Source organism: Otolemur garnettii, unplaced genomic scaffold (genome assembly GCF_000181295.1).
Source record: "Otolemur garnettii isolate 467f Iridium unplaced genomic scaffold, OtoGar3 scaffold00009, whole genome shotgun sequence".
Classification (NCBI taxonomy): Eukaryota; Metazoa; Chordata; class Mammalia; order Primates; family Galagidae; genus Otolemur; species Otolemur garnettii.
Genome location: NW_003852404.1, coordinates 5,167,126 through 5,183,714, shown reverse-complemented (window position 1 = coordinate 5,183,714; position 16,589 = coordinate 5,167,126). Strand labels below are relative to the sequence as shown.

Here is a 16,589-nt window from a genome sequence, read left to right as displayed (position 1 = left end):
GCTAAACTCCACCTCAGGCCACGCGCCTGTGTGTTCACTACGCTACACCCACACTGGCAGTCCTTCTGCTCCCGCCTCCCACCTCCCCACCTGCCATTCTCCCTGCCTGAACACCTTACCCCTGACTCTATATCATCCTGGACTCCGCCTGGATGTCACTTCCTCTGAGAGGCCTCCTTGACCACCACAGCTAAAGTATCTCTGCCCCTCTATCTCAGCACCCTCTTCTATTTTTATTATATTTATCCTTATTTAAAATCATAGTTTAAAAAAAACAACTTTTTGGTTTACTTGTATATACAAGTAGAACGTAAGCTTCCTGAAGCAGGCCCCCTGGTCGTTCCTCCCCGCTGCACCCCAGCTTTGTGTGCAGGCCCTGGGGGTACTGGAGGCATTCAACCGATTCTTTCTGGATGAAGGGAGAAGGGGGTTTTGTTTGGGGCCCCCTTTTTTTTTGGCCTTTGGGCCGGTTCGGGGGAAAAACTGATAAATTCCTTGCTTTTAAGGGGTGTACATTCTGGTGGGAGACAGGCAATAATGCATTGATACATGATGATAAAATGATTTGGGTAAGTTGGTCAAGGTTGCAGAGCTAGGAAGTAGTGGAAGCAAGATTCACACTCAAGAGGTCTGGCTGCAGGATCCAAGTCCTTTGCAGCCCACTGAAAAAATAAGTAAGCATCAGTTCAGGAAGTGGGCAAAGGCAATTAGGCAGGATGCGGGAGACAGGAAGTGAGGGGGTTGGAGGGCTGAATACTACATGCAGGTGACAGGTGCCATCCAGCAGAAGCCTGATGGAAGTCACAGAATGGGTGGGAGAGGGCATCTTTCTGCTTGTATGTCCCTACCACTGTCCTGTTTCCCCTGCTGGGTGTGACAATTAAGCTCAAAGTTTGAGCTTTATTTGAAGTTTTGGGGGACCCTGGTTTTGGATCTGGGGACATTCTTGGGTAATTTCAGATGCCTGGCCCTCGTTCCAGCTTCCTTCCCAAGCCAATACTTCTTTGGAGTGTGAGAATGGAAGTACCTTGAGGGAAAGAAATAGGAAAATCTAGCTCTTGCTTAAGCCTAAAAACCACTTGGTTCATTCATTCATTGATTCATTCATATAAATGGCATTTTCTGAGCACCCACTCTGTGGCAGGACCTCATTGAGCAGAAGGATACAGATGTGGAGGAGATACAGTGCCTGCCAAGGAGCTGGGTGCAGTCAGCATAGGTCACCATACAAAGAGAAAGAGGGCTTTAAAGGAGACAATCGTGTGAATTACCAGAGCTGTACCCACATGGGTGAGTGCTCAGCAATGATAGCCACCTGCCACCCGCAAGGAGAAGAGCCAGCTGGGGCAAAGCCCAGGGATGTGAGGGTGCACGACAAGGCTCCCCCTGCACCAGCTTCTGCACCAGCTGCCTCTCCTGTAGGTTCCCATCCCACGCCCTGCTGACCCACAGGCTGGTTTTTCTTGTTTGCTCCGCCAGGGCAGTTTGTCTATGTCTCTGTAGAACCTGAGCCGAGCCGCCTGTCTCCAGAACTGGGGCAGAAGGGCCATAGTTGGTTCTTGAAATCTGGGTTTATTTAAGGTTTCTTTTTCTTTAGCACCCCGCCCCCAACCATTATTTAAAATCATCTTACTTCGGAGCTTAGGTATTGATTGCTTGTCTCCCTCACTACAATATAACCTCCCGACTAGGGGGGGTCTTTGTGTGTCTAGCTTCATCACCACTGGAGTAGATGATGGTACATGCTGATTTGATTAGTTAACTGGTTGAGAGGGAAATAGTTATTTACAGTTTACCCTTAGACCTTAAGAAAAGGATTTTCATATTCCATAGAAATATAGAATTATAACGTTTTTGCTTTCTGTTTTAAAATAATGATAGATTCACAGGATGCTGTACTGAGAGGTCCCTTGTACCTCACTCAGTTTCCTGCATGGCCATTGCCTTTACCATGAAGTCTAAACTTAGCTGGATGAACTTGGCTTTGCATGGTGTAGCCCTTGGCAGCTTCTACTCCCTCCCAACCCTCTGTGCTCCCATTGTCCAAGCCCTGGCAATGCCGAACATCTTAATTCTTCAAAAATGTTGCCTCTTTTCCAGTTCTGGGACTTAACACACGCTGTCCCCTCTGCCCAGGACATGCCCTTCCTACCCACCCCATCCCTGTCTGATTCACTCCTATTTATTCTTCAGGTCTCAGCTGAACTGTCCCCTTCTCCAGTGCTGGGTTCCGAGTCCCCTCCTGGTATCCCTCTGTCTCCTCCATCACAGCGTTTATCCCATGGTTTTGTCATCGTCTTGGTGTTTATATGTCCCTACCACCGTCCTGTTTCCCCTTCTGGGTGAGAGAATAAAGCATTCTTCAAAGTATTTGAAGTTTTGGGGGACCCTGGCTTTCAGTGCTGGGGGAAAGGAATATGATTTTTCACCTCTGTAAGCCTCAGTAGTGTTTTTTACTGATATCCTTCCCCTGGAAGTCACCCTCCTCTGGGGCATGAGAATGTTGCCTGTATCCCTGCCTGAAAATAAAGACATTCCAACTACAAGTCCAATCATGCAAAAAGATGCAGAGAAGAAATATGACTGGAATGACATCCCCCCAAATTATCTCTGAAAGGTGAGATCAGAGAATTTTTTCTATTTCCCAAGTTTTCTGCCATGCACACATTTTGCTTCTGAACTCTCTAGAAGGTTATTTTGTACACATCTCAACTGCTACAACATGCATTGGGGTGCGGACAGTGGCTGACTCTAAAGAGGAAGAGGTTTGGATTCTGGACGATTTTAATATTTTCTTTACATGTTTGTGTTTTGTGAATCCTCAATAGTGAGTACTGATTTTAAAATCAGAAGAAAAAAGATCCAATTTTAAATTACAGTATGGTGCGCTAGAGCCAACTCATCCCAGCGGGTGAGAATGGACTCTGCGCATCTCCTCCCGACCCTGCATCCTGAAATTGGCAAAGTGGGAATATTTATACCACAGAAATTGGCAAGGGCTACAAATCAGGGATTTCTTTGTTCTAGAGAGGTAGTTTACTAGCATATCACTGGATATATATAATACAATTCCAGTTATGTTTTTAAAAAGTATTTTACAAGGGGGTTAGCGCCTGTGGCTCAGTGAGTAGGGCGCCTGCCCCGTATACCAAGGGTGGCAGGTTCAAACCCGGCCCTGGCCAAACTGCAACAAAAAAATAGCTGGGCATTGTGGTGCAGGCCTGTGGTCCCACTTACTCGGGAGGCTGAGGCAAGAGAATAGCCTAGGTCCATGAGTTGGAGGTTGCTGTGAGCTGTGAAGCCATGGCACTCTACCAAGGGCAATAAAGTGAGACTCTGTCTCTAAAAAAAAATAAAATGTTTTACAGGGCAAAAAGATCAGAAACATATGGAAACATTCATGATCATCGTGTCGTGGGTGATAGGGCTGAGGAGCTGACTATAGGTGATTGGTAGTTGTTCTTTCTATTTTTCTGTAACTGTAGCATTTTCGGTTGTGAGCGTATTGGTGCTTTTATAATGTAAAAAAAAAAATAATTAAAAATAATTCTGCCCAAGGCAGGTGGATTGCCTGAGCTCAGAAGTTAGAGACCAGCCTGAGCTAGAGTGACATCCTGTCTCTAAAAATCGCCAGGCGTTGTGGTGGGTCCCTGTAGTCCCAGCTACTCGGGAGGCTGAGGCAAGAAGATCACTTGAGCTCAAGAGTTTGAGGTTGCTGTGAGCTATGATGACACAGCTCTCTACCCAAGGCGAGAAGGTAAGACTCTGTCTCAAAAAAAAAAAAAAAAAAAAGAAAAAAGAAAAATCCTGCCTCTTGATTCCTAGAAGGGGAGTTTTTAGCTCAGAAAGCCCTGGCCCCATGTGGGGCTAAGGTCACAGGTAAGGCCCATTCATTTGACCAACAAGTCTTATTAGTAATCAAATGGACAAGGATTGGTGTGACAGACAGAGGTGATTCTCAGCTATTCACAGTGCTGGGATGGAGGAGCATGTGGTTCCAACTTTATGCACTATCTAGCTAGATGGGCTAGACACCCAAACTGAGTGAGTGTGGTGGCAGCTGTGGGGTGGTGGCTGTGTCACTTGCTATGTATACTGGATCTCAGGGGCCTCCACCCCTTGATCTGATTTAAGTATCTGCTCCAGGGTTAAATTGAGATTCTTCAAGTGTCTGAGAAATGACATTGATTCCAATTCCAAGAGAGAGCCAGAGTCCAACAGTGAGATAAAGAGCCTGTTAATCAGGACCTGCAGTAGCTCTGCACCCTGGGGTCACCTAATGTGTTCAGGCTGATCCAGCAGCACCCTGGTGCTCAGGAGTCACTGATAGAGGGAGTAGCTTGTGGGGGTGGGGGGAGGGTGTCTTGTCCCTGCCCAGGCACTATAAAGATGCCAAAAAACTCTAAGAAAGGCCCACCCTTGACCTAGAAGAGCCCCACCTCTCAGGGAAACAACACATCTGGAGTGGGAACAACTAGGGCAAACCCACACCTATAGCCTGATTGCTCAGCTCAGACCCAGGATGGACGGTGATTAGTCTAGAATCGGACTTGTTTTGATGCTCTATAATTTTGCCTGGTCAGTCACATTATCCATCACCAAAGAAAATGCTGAGTCACTCTTGTCAGCAGTAGGGGTAGCCAGCCATTCCGCAAATATCTGCCCTCAGCTCCACAAGCACCCACGATGCGCATTCAATGAATATTTGTTGATGAAGGCCATAAACAACACAGTGGGGTTTCTTCTTGGGGAGATGAAAAATTCTAAAGTCAGCACCAAGAAGAAAACCAAATACGGTCAGTATTATCCTTAGAAATCCTTTCCATTATCCTTAAAATTGGACCTGGGACTTTAGAAGATCACATGCAAGAATGAACTTCTGTTTTTTGTTACATGCCATCAGTGGTGATCTTTTCCCCCTTAGAGCAATTGGTGAAGGTCAAGGTCAAATTTTCTGACTATGTTAGTGTGTGTGTGTGGGTGTGTTGGGGGGGGGGTCTTTTTCTCTTTTCCTGATCACAGTTGGATTTTTTTTCTTTTTTAAGACAGAGTCTCACTGTGTCACCCCTGGTAGAGGGCCGTGGCATCACAGCTCACAGCAGTCTCAAAATCTTGAGCTTGAGCGATTCTCTTGCCTCAGCCTCCCCAGTAGCTGGGACTACAGGCGCCTGCCATAACGCTCAGCTATTTTTTTGTTGTTGCAGTTGTCATTGTTGTTTAGCAGGCCAGGGCAGGGTTCGAACCCACCAGCCTTGGTGTACGTGGCTGGCACCATAACCACTGTGCTATGGGTGCTGAGCCCACAGTTGGATTTTTAAATGATTCTGCAGTGCAATAAAATAAGCATTAATAGAGAGATGGCTACAGTGCCATAGGAAGGCAGAAAACTAATTATTCTGGTGCCAAGAAGAGATAAAAGAATTTGGCTAAAGAAATTCTTTACAACACATAAAGTTACAGCACCATCCTTAGGTCAGAAATCCTAAAGATCATAGCTGAAAGTTAAGCTACAGACACGCTTCTACACCCTAAATAAGACAATCCTGAGATATTCCTAGAAGGGTGAATTCTAGGCAGGCGCAGCTTACCACCCACCCCATGCAGCATTTTAGGGGAGAAATTCATTCATTCCACACTTCTATCTGGAAGTCAAATTGGAAGCCAGAGGTAAATGAGGCATCTTGGGAGGTCTCCATGGCAACAGTTCCAATATAGAAGAACTGGAAGGGTTTTGGACACTCACTTTACAGATCAGAAGAAAACAGATGCTAGCAGGGAAGGGAAGCTCACCTCCCACCTTCACTTGAGCAGCCTGGAGGATGGGCTGGAGGCCTGGCGGGGCGGGGTAACAGTGCCACTGGGGCAGATCCCCAGGTCCAGGGCTGTGTGCCCACATTGACCACTGCTTCCGCTCTCCCTCACCACACCCTGGCAGGAGCCACCATCACCTCTCACATGGGTCATGGCAGGTGCCTCCTTGCCCTGACCTATTCACACATAGCATCCAGAAAGCTCTGTCTCTGCCATGCTCCAAACTTCCAACGACTCCCCCCACCCCACAGTCGCTAACTCTCCTAACAACTGGCCTAGTGGCTTTTCTGCCCTCCTCCTACTCCCATGCCCCTCACTCATGCTGCTCCCGATACACCATCTTCCTTATGGCTCCTGGCTCCCCCAGGCATATTCCCACCTCATGGCCTTTGCACTGGCTGTTCCCTCTACCGGGAATGCTTTTCCTCCAGACAACCACACAGCCAACTCCTCACCTCCTTCCTGTCTATGCTCAAATCTCACCCTCAGGGCAGCCACCCTGATCCCCACCGCCCATCTCAGCACCCACAGATTTATTTGTTGATCATCTTTCCCCCTCACTAGAGAAAGCTGTATGAGGGCAGTGGCTTTTGTGTTGTATTCCCCGATATATCCCAGAACAGTACCTGGCAGAGCAGGTGCCCAACTCTGTGTGCTGAATGAATGAATGAATGCCTTTCTACCCCACAACTGAGAAATGGCTTTAGCATATTTTTTTGAAGGACAGTATAGTTTTATATAAAGCAAGGTCCCTAATTTGCTCAAGAGTTCCTCCCCATGGGCAGATTTCATTATTGAGCAAACTTGTTCCTGGCCCCAGATGTCGGGTGGTGTACAGGGTACAGGCAGAAACTCATCTCAGCCAGGAGTGTGTAATTCCACCCTGAGCTTAACTGCCAACATACCGGTGGGTGTCTTATGGCCTGGGGCATTTGGAGTACATGTCTGTGTAGGGCTAAACTTTGAAGAATGAAGTATTTGCCTGGAAAATGGGAGGCAGGGAGAAGGAGGGGCATGGAAGAGCAGGTGCAAGGGCCCTGAAGAGAGAGGGGCCTGCTGGACACAGAGGGCTGTGGTGGAAGTTTAGGCCAGCCAGGAGTGCAGGGCCTTCTGGTTCATGTTAAAGGTTTTTGTTCTTTTCCCTAAGAAAATGGGAAGCCACAGCAGGGTTTGAAGCAGAGGGTAGTACAATCAGATTAGGCTGGCTGCCAAGTAGAGGTAGGCTAAGTGGAAAGCAGATTGGATTCCCCCTCCTGCCCGCTGTCACACATCCAAGGAAGGGAGGGCTCTACTCCTCATCAGCAGCCCCGGCTTACGGTGTACAGAGCAGTGTTTACAAAACACACAGGCCATAGAGGACATGATGAGAAATCACCTAATGACATTTCTCAGGTGTTACATTGGGAGCCCCGGGTAGCTGATCCAGCTTTTGGAGCCAGTGGTACCCAGGGTACGGAGGGATGATTTGAGTCTTATGAGGAATTTGGCAGGTGCCAGCCTTCACAGGAGCCACATGCTAAGCATCAGTCAACCACGCCTCTCCATCCCCTCCTTGGACCTTAGGCCTCAAAAATAAAAGGCTCCCAACATGCCAGACACCACACCAGGCCTTTGTGGCTTCCGCTCCTTTAGTCCTCACGACAACCTTGGAGAAGTATATGACAAATGAGGAAAGGTCACGACTGAGTGGTTAGGAAGCTGCCAAGGCTAGCCTCTGAGCCCCCCTTTGTGTGATGCTGTGTGTGAGGCTGCAGGGGTCGTAAAGACGGAAATGCTGATGGTGACACGAGCATCCCATTTCTGGAGCTGGGGCAGGGAGCTTAGCCACCTTGCCTGGAACCCAGCCACCCACTTCTCTTACACTTCTTTATGGCAAACAATAATAGGTTATCCACAGAAGTCACTAGCGACTCTAAATAAATACATGCTAAATAAACACAGCCTTGCTCACAGCTGATTTGCAAGCTCGCTCATTCCAGCCACACTTTGTGTCTCGCCATTTACAAAGCATTTTGACAACCTCACCAACCCTATTAGATATGATCTGTGTTGTAAAATAAGGAAACAGGTCCAGAGAAGTTGAGTGACCTACTCAAAGTCACACAGCGAGGAAGCGGCAGTATCGGGTTGATAGCCCAGGTTTCCAGGCTGTGGATTAGGGCTTCCTTTGGATCACTCTCTACTCACCTACCCCTGCCCCCCAAATCCTTAAGGAGTAGGAAAGCTCAGTAGGAAGATCTTAAATGAGGTCCATGAAGACCAAAAACTCAGAGGTCTTGAGGCCATTCTAACACCACACCCTGAATCAGTAGAGAAGTCATTTTCTGCCTTCTTCACGTACTTCCCAGTTTGGGGGATTCCAGTAGCCTCCTCTTCCCTTTGTGTTCAGCACGCCCTCCCCAGACTGATGGGCAGTGTATTATCCCACCCTCTGGAGTGTACCCCTGAGGGTAGGCCTCATCATGCTCACTGCTATCTCCTCAGGGTCTGAACAGTGTGCACCATGGCACACAGTAGGTGCTCAATACCTAGTTGAATGAATGAATGACTGTCCCCAAAGCTCTGCAGCAAAATAAACACTGAGTTAGGGGGGAAAAAAAACTATATGTTTACTTCCATTTCGAGTTAGGTAATAGTCTTAGATTCTAGCCTGGCCTACTCCCTGTGTGACCCCCAGGGCAGGGACATTGTGGAGGCCAAAACTGTGCCTGGCACTGGGTCAGCCTCTCTAGCCAAGGAGCCCAGATCCTTACCCTCTTCTCTTTTGTAGGAATGTACTCCTTGGGGAAATCACTTCATCTCTCTGAGCCTCAGTTTACCCAGCCGTAAAATCCACTCAAAAGTAAGTAGCAGTGGCCTGGGGCAGTGGCTCATGCTTGTAATCCTAGCACTCTGGGAGGCTGAGGAGGGTGGATGGCCCAAGCTCAGTGAGATCAGCCAGAGCAGGTGCCAGACCTGTTTCTACCAAAAATAGAAAAGCTAGCCCCTCATTGTGGTGGGCGTCTCTAGTCCCAGCTACTCTGGGGGCTGTGGCCTGTGAGCTGTGACATCAAGGCACTCTACCCAGGGCAACAGAGAGAAATTCTGTCTCAAAAATAAATAAAATCAAAAAAAGTAAACTTCAGGCAGCAGGGCCAGAAGACATGGCCCGCCAGTAACATGAGGAGCCGGAGCTCCCCAAGCTCCTTTGGAATTTGCAGTTAGGTGGGAGAGCAGGGGGCTGCAGGGGTGAGGAGAAAGTGGGTGAGAAAAGCCTCGGGGGTTTCCTCGCCAGCGCCTGGAGGGGCTGTGTGGGGCAGGGGAAGCCCACTTAACCTGTGTGACCTTGGGCAAGTCCCCTTCCTCCCTGCCTCTGACCAGTGTACCATTTTTCAAGGCAGTAGCTGGGCGATCTCTAAAGGCTCAGAGCGCCGAGCTGGGGGCAGGAGGGCTCTACCCGGCCTCAGTTTCCCCATCTGCTGTCTTATGCGATTTCTAAGGGCACTTCCGGCTCTGTAAACGACCCAGCCACCAGCGCCGGGGCAGCGCGTGGCCGCTCCTGCGTGGGCCTGGCGGCCCGAGGGGCGGGGAAGAGCCAAAGGGCCGGCGGGCCGGGCGGGCTCCGGGAACTCCCGCGTGGGGCCGGCAGCGGGCGGTGGGGAGTGGCCAGGCGGGGTGACCCCACCGCGACCCGGCGGCTCCCTAGTCCCCTTACCTGGAGGCGGCGGCAGCTGCAGCGAAGGGGAAGGCAAAGGCGACTAGGCCCCTCCCCCGCCCGGCACCGCCGCCCCGCGCTGGCCCGGGCCGGTCCCGCCGCCTGCTCAGCCCGCCCCCAGCGCGCCTGGTCGCCGCCGGCCGGGCCTTCCGGGCTCGGGCTCTCGGGGTGAGTGGCTAAACCTGCTCCCACCGCCACCCGGCGCCACGGGGGTGTTGCCCTCAGGAAGTGACGGGCCGGGCTGTGGCGGGAAACCTGTTAGTTGGGTGCATTTGCCCAAGCAGCAACACAGTGGGGTGCGGGGAGAGGGACCTTCAAGGTTGGACTTTGGAGCAACTGCTGGAGAGTAGCGGGTCTGAAGCGACTGGGATGGAAATTTTTAAAAAACGAGTACTATGCAAAAGTAAAGAACCAGACACAGAAACAGCCTTCCCGTAAGTGTACACAGCACTTTGAAGTTGGCAGAGTGTTAAGGTAGCCAGAACTCCCTGGTTCTTTCTGTGTTCCTAATGCCAAGGAGGCTGCCATGCCCGATCTCCGTCCCCCAGACCCACCTTTTTCCCAGAATGTTTCTTGCTTGCCATTCTAGTCTCCACTTGGAGTGGCATCTGTGAGTCTTCTCTGACCACCCAGCACGTTTAGGTATTGACCAAATTTACTGAGCACCTACTATGTGCTGGTGCTGATCTAAGGGCTGGGGAGCCACACACCAAGCATCTGGTCCTGTTCTGTGTTTTGGTTCCTCTTTTTTTTTTTTTTTCACTATGAAAATGCTTTAATGGTGATGTCTGTACAGCATTTGATGTTGAGACAGAAAGAACAGCAAGGGCACACACAGTGAGACGCGGCTATCAGGGAATAGGTTGTGAGTGAATAAAGAGTTCACACCAATTCCACGTTTTACCTGGTAGCAGGAGCTGGCTCTATGCCACCTCCTCCTCAGATTCCTCCTCAAACTCGTCCTCCTTCTCAGCGGTGGCATCTTGGTACTGCTGGTACTTGGATACCAGGTCTTTCGTGTTGCTCTCGGCCTTAGCGAACTCCATCTTGTCCATGCCCTCACTGGTGTTCCAGTGCAGGAAGGCCTTGCGTCGGAACATAGCTGTGAATTGCTCCTAGATGCGCTTGAACAGCTCCTGGATGGCTGTGCTATTGCCAATGTAGTTGGCAGACATTTTTAACCCCCGGGGTGGGATGTCACAGACAGCTGTTTTCACATTGTTGGGGATCCACTCAACAAAATAGCTGCTTTTCTTGTTTTGGACATTAAGCATTTGCTCATCCACCTCTTTCATGGACATGCATCCCCTGAACATGGCAGCCACTGTTAGGTAGCAGCCGTGGCGGGGGGTCTCAAGCAGCCATCATGTTCTTGGCATCAAACATCTGGTGGGTGAGCTCAGGTACTGTCAGGGCCTGGTATTGCTGGCTGCCTCGGCTGGTCAGGGGGGGCAAAGCCAGGCATGAAGAAATGAAGTTGGGGAAAAGGGACCATGTTAATGGCCAGCTTCCGCAGGTCAGCATTGAGCTGGCCTGGGAAGCGCAGGCAAGTGGTGACCCCACTCATGATGGCAGACACCAGGTGGTTCAGGTCACTGTATGTGAGGGTAGTCAACTTTAGGGTTCTGAAGCAGATGTCATAGAGGGCTTTGTTATCAATGCAATAGGTCTCGTCTGTGTTTTCTACAAGTTGGTGGACTGAGAGGGTGGCATTGTAGGGTTCAACCATGTGTCCGACACCTTGGGTAAGGGCACCACACTGAACGTGTTCATGATTCTGTCTGGGTACTGAGTCCAAGACAGAAGAACATGTTCTATTTTAATTATAGTATTTATCATTCTACAAAATTATTTTGTTTTCCTGTTTTCCAGTTTATGGTATGCCTACCCAACTAGAATTGAAAAGCCTTGAGAGAGGGGGTGTTGGCTGCCTTGCTGTCTGCTATGTGCCCAGCCCCAGGAACTGTACCTGGCAACTCTGTAGGTGCTCAGAAACACTTAATGAATGGACGAATGGACCTTATTCCCCTAGCAAACCTGCGAATCTTCATCACACCCATTCTACAGGTGAGAAAAAAACGAGGGCTTAGGTCAGGAGAATACCAAAGCTACAAAGCTAATGTAAGACAGAGCCGGGGCATGAGTCATCATGACCTCAAAGGCTGTGGCTCTTTCTCCCAGTGGAGACAGGCTAGGACTTTGAGTGGAGAAGATACTGATGAGAGAGTCATAGACCAGCATTCCAGCCAGAGCCCATGATTCATGCACTTTGTGGAATGCTCTACCTTCCATCTGCCCATCTCCCCTGGGCCAATCAGGATCAAAAAGAGCAGCTCTACGCACCTATGGGAATATTGTGAGAGTCAAATGGGCAAATAGTGTATGAGCTTTAGGAGGATAAGAGGTTATATCTGAGTGGGTGAGTGTTATCCAGATGGGAAGCTTTCAGCCAGCCCTCCTTCACTCTATATCCAGTGGCCCTTCCAGCCAGATTGGTTTTGTGGGACCAGGCACCACTCTACACAATGGCTTTGGCCTGTCTCTATTCCGTTAGAGACTATGTGTTGAATACGCTGGCTTCAGGCATTGAATCCAGTTCAGCTATTGCCTACCACCCATCTCTCACCCCACCCCCCCCGTCACCTCCACTACACACAGGCACTGGTCCCATTATCAAGGCTGCAGGTAGAAAAGGTGACGAGAATATGTTTATCCCTTTCTGTCTATGCCTCTGAGATTTTTAGGTTCAGAATATGACGTTGAAAACTTTAGTTTCTTTGTCTGTAAAATCAGGATAATTATGGCCCCCACAACCTTTAAGAGTTGTCAGGAGGATTAAACGAGTATATATGGGTGAAGTGCTCTGAACAGTGTTTGGCATAAAGGACACATAATAAAAATTAGGTGCTATGATTCTCTCTGAAATATGCTTCTGACAAGTTGACTTCTTTTATTTTTTTTTGGCCAGGGCTGGGTTTGAACCCGCCACCTCCAGCATATGGGGCTGGCACCCTACTCCTTTGAGCCACAGGTGCCGCCGCCAAGTCAGCTCTCCCCCAAGGGAATGTTTTGGGAATTGTGTTGGAAAGGGAAACCTTTTAATTAATCATTGATTCATTCGACCAGGATGTATTGAGTCACTGGTGGGGTTCTAGGCATTGAAGACTCAGCAGAGGAAAGAATCAGAGTGTTTTGTGCAAAATCATGGGGCTTACGTTCTGGTTTGGGGGATGGGCAGAGGGAGGATGAGCAATAAACAAATCGTGTGTTTGTTTTTTTGAGACAGAAGTCTCACTCTGTCACCCTGGCTGGAGTCCAGTGGTGTGATCACAGCTCACTGCAACCTCAAACACGTGGCCGCAACCTCCTGAGTAGCTGGGACTACATGTGTGAGCTACTGCACCTGGCCAACAAATGCATTTTAATTTATAAGTGTTGTAAAGAAAAGTAAAGCAGGGAGGGTGTGCTATTGTGGATGAAATGGTCAGGGAGCACCTACTGGTGACTTTCAAGGTGAAGGGAAGCCATCAGATTATGGAGCAGAGCAACCAAGGGCAGACCCAGCAACTACACAGGTGTGGGGGTGGGAATGTGGCTGGCACTTTTACAGAAAAGGCCAGAGACTAGAGTGGAGAGAGCTGGGGGAGAGTAGTAGATGAGATGACATCAGATCAAAGTCAGATCAAAGAGGTAGTGGGGGTCATATCACTGTGAGCTTTTTTTTTTTGGCCGGGGCTGGGTTTGAACCTGCCACATCTGGCGTATGGGCCCGGCACCCTACCCTTTTGAGCCACAGGTGCCGTTCCCACTGTGAGCTTTTTAAAAAATGATGATGCTTGGGGTTAGGGTTGCCAGATTTAGAAAATAAAAATATAGTATATTTGAATTCCAGAGAAACAGTTTTGAACACTGTTTTAGAATATGTATGTCCCAATATTGTACAGAATAATACCCTAAACAATTATCCATTGTGCATCTGAAATTCAAATTTAGTGGGATATACTGTATTTTACCTGGTAACCCCCAGAGATTCTGGGATTTGGGCCAGGCATAGGTGTTGTTTATGCATCCACCAAGTATTTCTAATGTGTGCCCAGGGTCAGGAATCACTGATGCCAGGCCTTGCCCCCTTGGTAAGGGCTGTGGATAGAGAGTTGTAGGGAGTTTTGGGGGGCAAATTGACATGAATGACCTCACCTTTTAAAAAGATCCCACTGCCTTTCGTGCAGAGGACAGAGAAACGAGAGTGGACAGAAGCAGCTGGTTAGGAAGCAGTTGTCCAGAGAAGGGGCCTATATCTATTGAGCACCTACCATGCTTAGGCACAATGAGAGTGTGTAACAGGAGCAGAGGTTATTGGGTCTTGCCTCAGGCCTACCCAATTTAGAATTTCTCAGGGGTGCAATTGTTGCTGTAAGGGTCTCATGGAAAAGCGATGTCATAGAGAATAAGCACGCTTATTGAAATTGTGTTTTAAATAAAGGTGACCATCTGACATAACCCTGTCAACATAACCAATTTAACATAACTTAATGGAGAACATGTTGTTAGCCATTACTTCTTTGTTCTTATCTGATGATGCCTGAGGCTATGGAGGAACAAGGTAGATTGAATACCTGTCCTTGCTGACCTTTCCGTTTGATCGCTGTTACCTTGAATCTTTAAGCAAGGCATAAAGAAACTTCTTGGGCATACAGAAATTTGTGTGCAAACCTCCGTTCCTATGTGGGCTTTAAGTCAGGAGTTTTTGCTGGAACCTTTTATAAGGAATCTTCAGGCTAGACTTCTCAAAAGCCTTTCACGAGCCCAGGTTTCGTCTGTGTCATTAGATACCTGTATGCATTGGGTAAATTCCTCTTCTCTTGAGGTCCCCGAGCACATTTCCATTCCCGGACCTGTTAGCAAGTGACCTTCGTTACTTTCCACAGATCAGGAAAGGTTACTGATGGGTTTCTGGCCAGTTTTCCAAAGGGCTTTTTTATCGGGCTTATGAAATCAACCTTAATTCCTTAGCGCAGTCTAGGCATCTCTAGAAATGCTATTCCAGCCAAAGCCTCGGTCATGTTAGGCCCACAACTAACCCGGCCACATGGGATTCTGCCTCAGTTTCTCACAAGTATGCCTGCACAAAGTCTTTTCACTGCTCTCTCTCAAATGGCTTTTTTGGCCAGAGTCATATAGGTGTTTTGCCTATATTCAAGAGCCTAGGAATTTGTATTTTTAACAAGTTCCCTTGGTGATTCTGATGGTTTGAAACAGCTAAATTATTAGAGTCAATTTTTTCGGAAAGTATAGGGATAACCATGATCTTGTTTAGGGAGCATTATCCTGGTTTAGGGAGCTCTATGTGCTTTCCATATATCCTTTACATTACTGAATCCTATGCAGTATATACCATTTCTCAGAAGAAGGATCTAAGGCCCAGAGAGACTCAATGATTTGGCCAGGATCATTGAGCTACAAGATGGAAGAGTCAAGACTTGAACCCAGGTCTGGCTCATTCTGCTATCTACCTTCTCTTAGGCCTAAATATCAAATACAAGTTCAAAGATATTTAGGTGAGTTGCAGATAATGGCTCCTCAGTGGGGGGAATCTTCCTCTGCTGTGTCCCATTGATGCCTATCTTAGGACTGAATGGAACTCAGTTTGTAAGAGTGATATTACTGAAGGTTGTTGCATATCTTTTTCTGTAGAGTATCCTTATGATGCTGTTGGCCTGAACTTGAACTGCATGAGTCAGAGGACCATTTATGGTCACTTCTTTCCTAACCACACACTGAAATAAACTGAACTCCCATGGGGAGGGACTGGACACTCCCTCAGAGTAAGGCCAGGGCAGAGGGTGCTGCAGACAACGTGGGGTTTATCATGGGTGTTGCATGACTGAACAATATTTTGTTTGTGTTTCCAAGGCATTTTTGACCTAAAGAACTGAACGACATTTTGTTAATTGGACCGTTAACTGGAATTGGCAGACTTAAGATACAGGGATTTGGAGTCTAAGCCCCTTGGGTTTATATTTTCTTTACCCATTGTCCTCACGTATTAGGTAATAATTTTGTAGTCTTCTGCCTTACCTCTTATGCAGGGGGCTGGGTCATGACCTTCATCTGCTTCTTGTCTAAGAATGTTTTGCACTTGCCCCTGCTTTGATATTTTCCAATATGTGGGACCCCTATCACTAACGTATACATTTAGCTGGTACATGAGCTTGTGTTAAATCGTCTTGAATCACATGGTGGAGAAGGTTATTCCCTTCTATCCTTATTCTGTGGAGAGCACAGTTTGATACTATTGAATCTTTAAATCTCCTCTGACATTTGCTAATCTTCCTTTTTAATGAAGGGAGAACACGCCTCTGCTCAGAGCATCTCTAAAATATTGAGTTAAGATTTAATCATTATGCTATTTACTTATTTAGTCAATTTTTTTACTTTGAAAGGATTTTAGATTGACAAAAGAGAGTGCTGAAAGTTCTTCTCTAAGAACTATATATACTCTTCATCCTGTTTCCCCCAGTGTATCTTATGTAACTACGGTACATTTGTCAAGACTGGAAAGCCAGCTGGGTGCCATTGCTCAGTGGTTAGAGTGCTTTCCTTGCACACCAGGGGAGATGAATTCGAACCTTGCCTGGGCCTGATTAACAAAAAAGGGAAAGGAAGTCTAGAAAACCAAGATTGATACATTATTGTTTACTAGAGTGTGGACTTTATTTACGAGTTTTTCCAGTAATGTCCTCACACTTGTTCTAGGATCTGGTCTGTGATCGTCCACTATATTCTGTGTTCTTTTTTAAAATTTATTTTTAGTATTGATTTCATTTCATATATTTTTAGTACTTTCTGTAATGGTAAATGATAGTGGTTTTTGTTTATGGGTCTTTGTTTATGGCTTTGGGGGTTTTGTTTGCTTGTTTGTTTGTTTGTTTTATGACATGGAGCAAAGTGAGAGGATTTGAAAAAGAACAATAATAGTAAAAGTGGTATGCAGGTATTCTAAAAAAAATTCTCAATTCCTTCTGGGTTGGCTTTACCCATTAGAAAATTCTCCTATAGGGTGGGAAGTCTTCCAGCCACACTA

General features: G+C 47.6%; 1 pseudogene; it reads right to left on the bottom strand.

Moving 5' to 3' along the window:
- Positions 1-10,290: 10,290 nt before the first annotated feature.
- LOC100954468 lies at positions 10,291-11,234 on the bottom strand (annotated as a pseudogene).
- Between the last annotated feature and the right edge of the window lie 5,355 nt (positions 11,235-16,589).